The sequence below is a fragment of the Chrysochloris asiatica genome, unplaced genomic scaffold (assembly GCF_000296735.1).
Source record: "Chrysochloris asiatica unplaced genomic scaffold, ChrAsi1.0 scaffold00018, whole genome shotgun sequence".
NCBI lineage: Eukaryota > Metazoa > Chordata > Mammalia > Afrosoricida > Chrysochloridae > Chrysochloris > Chrysochloris asiatica.
Genome location: NW_006408536.1, coordinates 12,073,173 through 12,084,441, shown reverse-complemented (window position 1 = coordinate 12,084,441; position 11,269 = coordinate 12,073,173). Strand labels below are relative to the sequence as shown.

The 11,269-nt window shown below is 41.0% G+C and overlaps 1 protein-coding gene across 1 annotated transcript in view; it reads left to right on the top strand.

The window, feature by feature from the left end:
• The window catches only part of PHEX (phosphate regulating endopeptidase homolog, X-linked), a 253,359-nt gene that overhangs the window by 108,192 nt on the left and 133,898 nt on the right, over nucleotides 1-11,269 (top strand). The window lies entirely within an intron of this gene.

Genomic DNA, 11,269 nt, shown 5'->3' with positions numbered 1-11,269 from the left:
ATCTTCATAAGTAAATGTTTTACGTCCTCTTCACTTTCAGCAAGCAAGGTTGTATCATCTGTATATTGCAGGTTGTTAATGAGTTTTCCTCCAATCCTGATGCCACGTTTTTCTTCATAGAACCCAGCTTCTTGGATTATTTGCTCAGCATACAGAAAGGTTAATTCAGCTAAGGAGGAACACATCTTTTATTAAACTTCAGATGTAAACTTCATTAAGTAAAAAAATTAAAGCTTTATTTCCTATGTAAAACAATTTGCTAATTTCCCTGTACTCTAGTAGCATATTCTTTTTATTCCTCTTCATGATCAGCATTGTTCATGTCCCCAAGTAATGCCATAGACGACCTATCGTATCTTGCAGTTTTCTGAGCAATTCTGGTAGTAATTCTTTTCCTTAGAACAGATTTTTCCTCCTATCCCATCCTGATACAGCTGGTGCTGAGGACTTAAATACCCACATGGGTCCAATTGCAGTGGTCGAGTTTGAACTTGCAACCTCCAAACGCTAGGAGTTCACTTCATTAGTGAGCTAAGATAATTGAATTGATGTAATGCCATTAATATTCTTTAAGTTCTCCAATTCCCCTGCCCACTGCGTCTCTTGGTAGTTGAGTAAATGAGTTATAGCTATAATGTTGGTGACAGACGTCATATGAAAGTCAGGCACATGCGCAATAGCTGTCTCCTTACACTGAAGGCTTCTTCATTCCTTGAAGATGGTTGCTACTCACTTACAAGCGTTCTTCCAAGTAAGTCCATTGTACAGATAATATTTAAAGTTCCTTTGACACAAGTCATGCAAAAGAGGATCTTTTCTGTGGCTACTAAGTGTCTCTGTTTTTGGTTTTCTAGTAAATCATATTATTATTGTCAAGGTCATTTTCTATCAAGGCAAACTGAAATTGGTTCGGGTTTTAAAGGGCTCTTCAATATCATTATAAAATATTGACCTTATATAGAAATTACGTCTAGTTTTCAACCAAGTTGCAATAGCATCTCATAGCCCAGCTCTACAGCCAGTTAGTTCACCTTCTCGAGCCTCTGTTTCCCTAACTATAAATGGTGCACAAGTTGTCTGTTGCTGCAGTAATGCTGCATAACAAACAGTCACACACCTCACTGGCATTAAATAATAAGCGATTATTGCTGATGTGTCTGGAGCGAGTTGGTTGTTAACCTAGGCACAGATGCTTATTTTGGCTAGGCTTGCAGGGATGTCTGGAGTCAGCTGAACTTGGCTGCATTTGGCAGAATTGTCTGGGATGACTCGGCTCTGCTCCACATGTCTCTCAGCCTTTAGCTGGCTCGCCTGGGCACATCTCCTAGTGATGGCAGAGGTACAACAGAGCAAGCGTAAACATGCCAGGCCTCTTGAGACCCAGACTCAAAACTGGCGTAATATGATGGCTGCAGTCTGTTGGCCAAATCACACCACAAGACCTGTCCTGATGTACAGAGTGGGGAAATAAATTCTGCATTTTGAGTGAGAGGCGTGGCTACTGGGAGAGGGGAGAACTGGAGCCTTCACTGCAGTGTATCATAAAAGGGGTTAAAATGGTTCATGCTTCATTGGTTTATAGTGAGGATTAAATGAGATGTATATGTCTTTGCACACGATTTAGGCCAGTGAATGTTAGTTACTGGCATTATTGTGTGCTATGCCTAATGTTAATAATCAAGATATAATTCATCCTGTCAAAGTCCTGGCATGGACTGTGGCAATTCTCCTGCAGTGAGATTACCTCTTTCTAATTCATCTTCGGAATCTACTGATGAAGACCAAAGAGCACAGCCTTCAGTATGGGTTGCACCTCAATGTAAAGAAAACAAAAATCTTCACCAGTGGATCAATAAATAACATCCATATAAACGGAGAAAAGATCGAAGTTGTCAAAGGCTTCATTTTGCTTGGATCCACATCAGCACTCATGGAAGCAGCAGTCAAGAAATCAAATGACTTACTGCATAAGGCAAATCTGTTGCACAAGACCTCTTTTAAGTGTTCAAGAAAAAAGGTGTCAGTTTGAAGACTAAGGTGCGCCTGACCCATCGTATTTTCAATAGCCTCTTAAGCATGTGAAAGTTGGACTATGAATAAGGAAGACCATAGAAGAATTGATGCATTTCAGTTATGGTGGAGAAGAATATTGAAAGTACCATGGACTGCCAGAAGAACAAACAGCTCTGTGTTGAAAGAAGTGTGCAGCCTGAATGCTACTTAGATACCAGGATAGCAAGACTTTGTCTCTCATATTTCAGACATATTATCAGTAGGGGCCAGTCCCTGAAGAAGGACATCATGCTTGGTAAAGTGGAGGATCAGCAAAAAAGGGGAAGACTCCCAATGGAATGGATTGGCACAGTGGCAGCAGCACTGGGCTGAAGTGTAGTAACAATTGTGAGGATGGCATGGAACTGAGCAGTGTTTTGTTCTGTTGTACATACGGTTGATATGATTTGGGACTGACTCCATAGCACCTAACAATTCATCTTCTAAAAAGTGAGAATGAGGCAGGTACCTACATGATTTTGGTGTTACCAGTCCCTTATACAAGCTCTGGTGGCACAATGATTAAGTGCTCATCAGCTAACTAGAAGGTTGGAAGTTTGAGTCTACCAGTGGCTCCACGGGAGAAAAGACCTGGTGATGTACTCCCATAAAGACTGCACCTTAGGAAACCTTATGGGGCAATTCTCTGTCCTATAGGATCGCTGTGTTGTTAATTGCCATTGAGTTGGTGTAGAGTTCCAAGGAGTGGCTGGTGGGTTTGAACCACTGACCTTCATTTCCTACAGCACCACATTTTCTGGTGCTTATCCTACAGCACCACATTCGGTGGCACACAATATAGTAGGCTTCAGTTGGGATAAAGATCCATTTAATGCTAGTACCCTGGCCACATTCCAGAACCTACTCTATCATTTACTACTAAGTGTGGCTCATAGGGAGAGTCTCATGAAACTACTCAAGGAGCCAAATGTAATTGATATAACAGGTCCAGGTTTCACAACTCTCTATGGACTAAATCTTGTTACAACAAATGTCATCACACCCCAATCTGGACAGCTCATTTTAAGCAACTTTTGGTAAAATGACATCTAGCAAAACAAGTAATTTAGATAGCTCATTGGGAATTCTTTAAAAATAAGTGTGGACACTACTCTTGCCCTTGTCCTTGAGTGCAATGTCATGATGATGACACATTTGGCCCATATCTCGTTTGTTTTCTCTGTCTCTGGATAGCATTGGATGCGGTTACCTTTGCCACATCTTAGTGGCCACAGATCAGAGCAGTGAAATGCAAAGACCCTGTACTGAAAATTCATTTACCAAAAGAAAGCATTTATGCTCTTCCAACAGATCTGAAATTTGAAAAGTACCCGGGCATGTTTGTTTGCTGTAGGTAGTTCACACAGCCAAAGGCAGGAACAAATGAGTTTGGTTGACTTGTAAATTTTATTCTGGCCTCTGATCCATTCCCTCTCAGCGATAGGAAGGTGAGACCCAAGAAAAGATGGTGGACTCTAAAATGAAGCAATCTATATGTTCCTACCTAGTGAAATAGATTTTCCCCCTTATTACTCCCACATCAGTCTAATGGATATACGAATTTTGGTAAAAGGACATGCTAAATTCCTGTACAACCAGGCGAACATAGTTTGTAGAATGACTGAGACTCAAATAACAAATGTTCTTTTCATTTTTTCCTTTGCTGACATGCTTAATAGCTTAATAGCTATCCAGATTTGTTAATCCTGACAAGCTAGTGGTTTTCTTTTTATTAACTCACTGATTTCTCTTTTTGCTTTGATAGTCAGAAACCTCAGTAGTGGCCAACTATCTTTAGTTTTTCTGCCTTGATTACCTCTCCTGCTCTTCAATGTGAGTCTCTTTTTTTACTTATTTTAATGACAACATTTTGCTTTTAAGGATCCCTGATAGCGTACTGGATTATGAACTGGGCTGCTAACCTAAATGTAAACAGTTCAAGTTCGAATCTACCAGTCATTACGTGGGAGGAGATGAGGCTTTCTGCTCTAATAAGAGTTACAGCCTCAGAAATCCTACTTCTGTTCTAAGTCGGAACCAACTCGGCGACACACAACTTCCCCTCCCCTTTGTTTTTTTTTTTTTTAAGTTTTTATTGTGAATTGAGTGAAAGTTTATAGGGCAGTATCAGTTTTACATTCAACAAATCATACACCTTGTTTCATTGCAATGATTATAATCCCCTCCATGTATTTCTCTTTATTCATTTTAGCTATATATTTTAAAAACACTCAGGCATATATAATAATTTACACCACCAAAGGGCACACGCTGCAACTCTGCCTCCTGGTTGCCAGCTCTCAGTCTCTCTCTTCCCATGAATCTAGAGTCCTCAGCTGCTGCCTCTCTCCATGTCCCCATCTCTGCCTCCATCTCTGGTGTCACTGCTTCTCTTGATAAGGTCTCACATTCCGCTTGTGCTCTTCTCCCTTGATGGTCCCAGGGTCCTTTGTTTCTGGGCTGTAAGATTAACTACTCCCCCGTTTTTGTTACAAAACTTCCACCTTTACAGTGTGACAGTCTCAATTAGTCATGATAACAATTACTCACTATTGAATCATAAGAATTTTATCCCTATCTCTTTTCACCAGACCCATCTAGACAAGATGAAAACTATTCATCCCCCACACACGCTTCCTTCCCCCACAAACTCTTAAACTAAACTCCCTCTTGAAACCTTGTGAGCCAGAGTTACTTTGTGCCTTTATTGCCCCCTTATTTTAGGTAGCCACTGTCTAAGTTGCACGTCCCTATCTACCCTGTGTACAGAGGGAATAGCATTGATACTTGATGTGAAGACTCTTTCCCTCTCTGTTGGAATTTAGAGTTACTACCTCCATGAATGGGAACTCTGGTAGCATACTGGTTACAAATCGGACTGCGAGCTGCAAGGTCAGCAGTTCAAAACTACCATCTGTTCCGCAGGAGAAAGATAAGGCTTTCTGCTCCTGTAAAGATTTACAGCCTCAGAAACCCTATGCAGGGTCGCTATGAGTCGGAACCGACTCCATGACACATAACAACAACAACAACCTCCATGAGTATAGGTCAAGTTCATCAAATTGTAGCAATTTACTCTTGTTTCCTTTATCAAAAATTGTTCTTTTTGTTTGTTTGTTTGTAATCTTCCTCTAGCTGAGTTCTGATTATCAAGCCATCGAGGTTAGGTCAAATGGGTACTGTCTGCAAGTTTGGATGTTCTTGTGTGTCTACCTTCACTTCATATCCACTATTAGGTTTTTATCAGAAGTCAATTCAAACTCATTTTGTTGGAATAGTCATAGTATATTGAATAAATATTTTATATGCATTAGAGCATTGATTTATTTTATGTCTATATCTAGTAAATGATGATTTCCAGAAAGAAACAATTTGAGAGCCCCCTGAGATTGAAGCTTTTTCCTTCAGGGTTAACCACATTAATTACTGACAATGATTCCATTCTTTACATTGACTAATCAAGTGGATACAACTCAGTCATGTGGTTACAGCTTTGCTCTGGAATAATGAGGAGACTGCTACAGCTGCTGCTGTGTACAGTTGAGTAGTTCCAACTTACAGCGACCCTGTGTAAGGTTTCCGAGGCTGTGAATCTTCATGGGAGCAGAAAGGCTCAGCTTTTCTTCTGCAGAGCGCCTGGTGGATTGAAACTGCTGACCTTGCAGTTAGCAGTCCAATATGAAACCCACTTTGCTACCAGGGTTCCTTATGGAAAGACTGGATACTTCTCTATCTCATACTTTATTATTATAATTTCTAAATAATATTATAGAATAAAACCTACTAACATTATGTTTTTTAGGTAAGTAAGACTCTTTATTAAAATTGTTAGTGTAAGATTAATGCTCATACAACCTTGAAGGCTTTTCCTCTTCCTTTTCTTCTCTTTTTTGGACTACCAGCTGTTCCACGGGAGAAAGATGGGGTGTTCTGCTCCCGTAAAGATTTCCAGCCTCAGAAACCCTGTACAGGTTCCCTGTGAGTCGGAACCGACTCCATGGCACATAACAACAACATCAGCCTGTAATGATTTCTACCACATATTTTCTTTTTCTCCCTTCCTGTCTCTTCCTTCTTTCTATCTATGTATCTAAAGCCATCCTTAATCCTCTGTCCTGGCATCATCTTGGCATCACCCATCCAAGGACTGGGCCAACCTACTCAGTCATTTGATTTCCACTAAAGTTTATATTTGGGTGCAGGTTGCAGCCAATCCAGAGACATTTGATGTGAACCTTGGTCCCTACTATGCATATGAATTGCTAACCCGCTGAGGAGTTCCATAGATGGATTTGGGCTTTGAATTACTAAATCGTGATAGGTATCTCTTTTAATTCTGACTGGCTATACAAACTGTCCCATGCCCTTTTTTCTTTTCCAACCCAGACTGTTAAATCTCCCTTTCATATTTGAGTAATCACAAATTATCAATGAGTGAATTTGGAAAAACTTTTTCTTTCTACGGCTGGAACAATTATTATACATTAACATAGATAAAAGATGCTTAATTTCAGTTCTTTGTTAGGTGCCCACTGGAGGTGTTTGAAAAGCATACATCAAGGAATTTGTATTTATTGAGAATATGCTATATTAGACCAGGTTAACATGAGATATGGAATTACAAAACCATCCTCTAAATTTGCAAAACAGTTTTTGGTTTGCTTATATATCCAAGAGCTCATTTTATCTAAAGCATGATTCCTGTTCTCAAAATTCACAGTTCTTGTTGGGGAGATTAAGGAAGTATACATAGGCAATTACACACACACAGTCCTGATGGAACTGTAGGATAAGCACTGAACTGATAGCCACAGGGTCAGCAGTTTGAACCCACAAGCTGCTCTGTGGGAGAAAGACAAGGCTGCCAGCTTCTGTGAAGATTTACAGCTTTAATTGACTAGATAGCAATGGAGTAGTGGTGTGGTGCTGTAGGATACACATTGAACTGCTAACCACAAGGTCAGTGGTTCAAACCCACTTAACAACATGGGTCGGAATCGACTGGATGGCAGCAGGGTTTGGGTTATGTTGTTCTGTGATAAACCTAGTAGGAATTCAGAGGAGGGCTTGGAAGTGTGGGCTTGTGTGGCTAGGATTCATGAGTGAGGCAGGATTTGAGCATTCCTTGTAAGATTTCTTGATTGCCAGAGACAAAGCTTTGAAGGAAACGACAACTGACAGTCAGTGGCATGTTGTTAAGTGTTGTTGAGTTGGTTCTGATTCCTAGCCACCCTGTATAGGGTTTCCGAGGAGCGGCTGGTGAGTTTGAACTGCCAACTTTGTGGTTCAAACCGACCTGGCAATCCAGTGCATGATCCTGCAGTGTCTCTTGAAATGCATTAGTAAAGCTGCCTTGACCCATTTGTGGTGGTGATGTTTAGTACTGTTGTTAAGTGCCATGGAGGCAGCTCTGACTCATAGTGACCCTGTATAGGGTTCCTGAGGGTGCGGCTGGTGAGTTTGAACTACCGACCTGGAGGTTCAAACCAAACTTGTAGTCCAAATATTCTTAGGTCCATGTGATGAGTGAAAGGGTTAAAGAGAGGCCAAAAGAGGAATGGGTGAAATAATTTATAATTTCCTAAAGATTAAAGAATTTCCTTAAAAAAACAAAACAAAACAGAACAAAGCAAAAAACAACTGTGATGAAAGGGTAACATGGCCATACATGTATGAGGGGGCTTCAAAAATTTTCAATTTTTCCATGAACTTTTTGAAGCCCCCTCATACTTGTGTGTACTCGGTGGTATCTGATATAGAACACTCTGGGCAAAAGTCCTGGGGTACCAGGAATGAAAAGCAGGATCCACTTTTAAACAACATGGGTTGAGGGAAAGAACTAACAACTGCTTGCAGACTCACCAAATGAACAGAGCAACTCCATAAAATCAGAAATAAATAGATGCTGCTTTGTCTGCAAGGCCCTTAGCCGGAACATGGCAGATTTTACCATAATAACACTTAAGTTAATTTTTGTAGATCACATTTTGCTCTTTGACTCTAAATATATATTTTCTGTGGATTGGCACAGTGGCCGCAGCAATGGGGTCAAGTTTACCAACGATTGTGAGGGTAACGCAGGACTGGGTGTTCTGTTGTGTATAACGTCGCTATGAGTCTGAAGCAACTCAGCGGCACTACCAACAATGGAGAACTTCATGTTACAATGTCTACTTTCTGAGAATTCTATGAATGTTTTATGTTGGTTGGTTGGGCTATTAGGTCTAGGTTTAGTGAAGACATTATTTCTCTCTTTTTTCTCATTTAAAAATTAAAACAGGCTTTTGCTGCCTCAGGAAACATGACTTGACTGAAGGTGATGTTATTATCTGATGCTGTAGAGTAGTCTGAATATAATAATCAAAAGTATTCAGTGATTTATCTTCTGGGTTCCAGCATGCTGAAATCATTATTTCTCCTATTTGCATTGAATGTGCCAAACAATGACATTATATAATCCCCTTCAGAGATTTCCCTTTTTCTTGAAGTCTATGGGGGTACTTTTAATACCATTTCATAGAAAATACAACGAATCTGGAAAGTCTGCGGGAAAAGAAAAAAACTTGAGAACTTCTGATGGAGGGCTGGTGCCTGAGGGCAAGGCAAAGACTAACTGAAGCTCATGGGAAAGCAAAAAGTAAAGTGATGTATGAATGTTTGATGTAGATCAGAGCATTGAGCTATCAAAGCCTGGGTTTAGGGGAGAGAAAGGTGGTAGAGTCAGGTCAGGGAGAGAAGAGGGAAAGAGGAAGAAGGAAGCTGTATAGGAATAAATAGGTTGCCATTCTTTGGCAATGGGCTGAAATATTTTTTGCTTTTTATTTCTGGTTGGGATGCCAATTAGCAGCATAAGAGCTCTGATAACTTCTGCAAAATATGCTCAAACATTTAATTCGCTTAGTAACTATGATAACACTCAGGAATGGCCAGTGAGGGAGGGGCCTATGAAACCAAACTTCTTAGGAGTGTCCGGAAGGACTCAGCCCCATTTAAATAAGGATAGCACAAAAATGTTCCAAAGAGAATAAGGACAAAATGATGTGAAGATTCACCATGTTATGAGTTGGAACCTACTTGATGGCAATGAACAACAACTCCAAACCATTTTGCTTGGAGAAGCTTGGTTTATTACTTATTCTTTACATGCCTTCTAGTAACGGTACATCTTGGCCAAGCTATTGAGTTATGGTTGTTAGGTGCCGTCGAGTCGGTTCTGTCTCACAGTTCTCCTATGTATAGCAGAACTTTTTTGCCCTCTTTGTCCTTATCTGTCAATATCCCTCTTCCTTCCAGTATGTTCATGCTTCCAGGGTGCATATTGTGTGTGAAAAAACAGAATTCTTTAGAGAAACCTCCCTGTTAAAAGATCTTGCTCCTATTTCATCAGATAAGACATACAACTAAACCAGGGTGCCCTCAACCTTCCACCTTCTAATGTGTAGATTCTTCTCATTCCTGCCCATTTTATCCTCTCCTTTCACAATCCTGTCTCCTTCATATTTTCTCTGCAGTTCAGCCCCCTTTGCCTTCCCACGGACCATTCATCTCTTTTCTCTGCCTTGTTTTCTCTTACTACTAAAGATTTACAGCCTCCGGCAACCCTGTACAGGGTCGCTATGAGTTGGAACCGACTCCACGGTACATAACAACAACAACAACCCCATCCCTGATCAGTCAAATCTCTCACATGTTCAGTAACAACAGTAACAAAACCCCAACACCCCCTCCCCCTCCAGATCCCTCCGTATACTTACATCCACTTTAATCTTTGCTTCTGCCCTTTCCTGGACAGACTCCTCAACTGCTCTCTTCACCCCTCAAGTGTGTCTCATTCCACAGCCCACCTGTTATTCCAGTGTTCTCAGTCATAGACGATGGTGCAGCCTCCCCCTAGTTGTCTGCACCCAAAACCCCACCTCCCCACATAAAACAAATCATTCCAGTTCTATTGATTTGGCCACTAAAGTTCCCTCAAATCAATCATCCCCTCTTCCTATCCTCTTACTCCTCCTTCATTTAGGAGAATAATTTTTTCTTCCTTTTCTTTTTCTTTCTTCCTTCCCTTTTTGTACACAGCAGGTGTGTGTTGCCACATGATGAGGTCATAAACACTTAGGAGTGCTAAGGGTCATATAGGCAAAAACCTAGTCCCTAGAGATTTCCTTGTCATTTGAATGCTTGTCTGTTTTCTCTAGAAATGGAAGCTTCTGTATTTCCCTGCTGCTGCCCCTTTGACTTCCGTGGCAGTTGTTAGTTACCATTACGCCTAGTAGCTTTGAGCTCACCAGTGTCATTTCAGTTCTGTGGTCAGAGTCTGGCTTTGACCCTCACAGCTGTATGAGTTTGAACCCATCCTGGACTCTCCTGGCTCTTCATTTCCTTCTTCAGCCAATAAGTGATTTCCCTTGGACCACCAGCTGCACATTATAATCACCTGGAGAAGCTTAAAACCGCTCCCCACCCCCACCCCCAGAATGCAGGTCACATCCTACGCTACCCATCCCAATGCCTAGGCTCCCGGGTTTTCCAAGCCCTCCTCCCCAAGACCCCAATATTCATTTAAATAACTTGAAAGGACCTGTTCTCCACCCTTCTGGGTTTCAGCATGCCCCAATCCCATGTTGAGGCTTCTCTTCTTTTAATGTTTTTACTAAGTTAAGAAGAAATAGCTGGGAAGCTCCCCCACCCCCCTTCCATCTGCTATTTGTTCTTATTTACATACGATGGAACCCAGCCCACTGATTTACAGCTCGGTTCCCTTACAACTGTTATTGAACTGAAAACATAGCTGAAAACTTATTAAACAGAAAAAAAATTGTTTTGAGCTTCATGCCGACAATTCACTACAGAACCTAGGAAAAACTTCAACTTCCTTCTTTTTAGAATTAATGATAAAATTTGATTTGTAACATAACAATCCCAAAGGGAAATTGTAATTCTCATGCCGAATACCCAGCACTTATTTTTTCCTTGGGTATGCCATACTGAGCCATACTGTTAAAAATGGTCAAAATGGCAAATGCTATATAGATTTTACCAATATATATATATATATGGAGCTCTGGTAGCGTAGTGGTTACGAATCGGGCTGCGAACCTTAAGGTCAGCGGTTCGAAACTACCAGTCGCTCCGCAGGAGAAAGATGAGGCTTTCTACTCCCGTAAAGATTTACACCCTCGGAAACCCTGTACAGGGTCGCTATGGGTCGGACCCGACT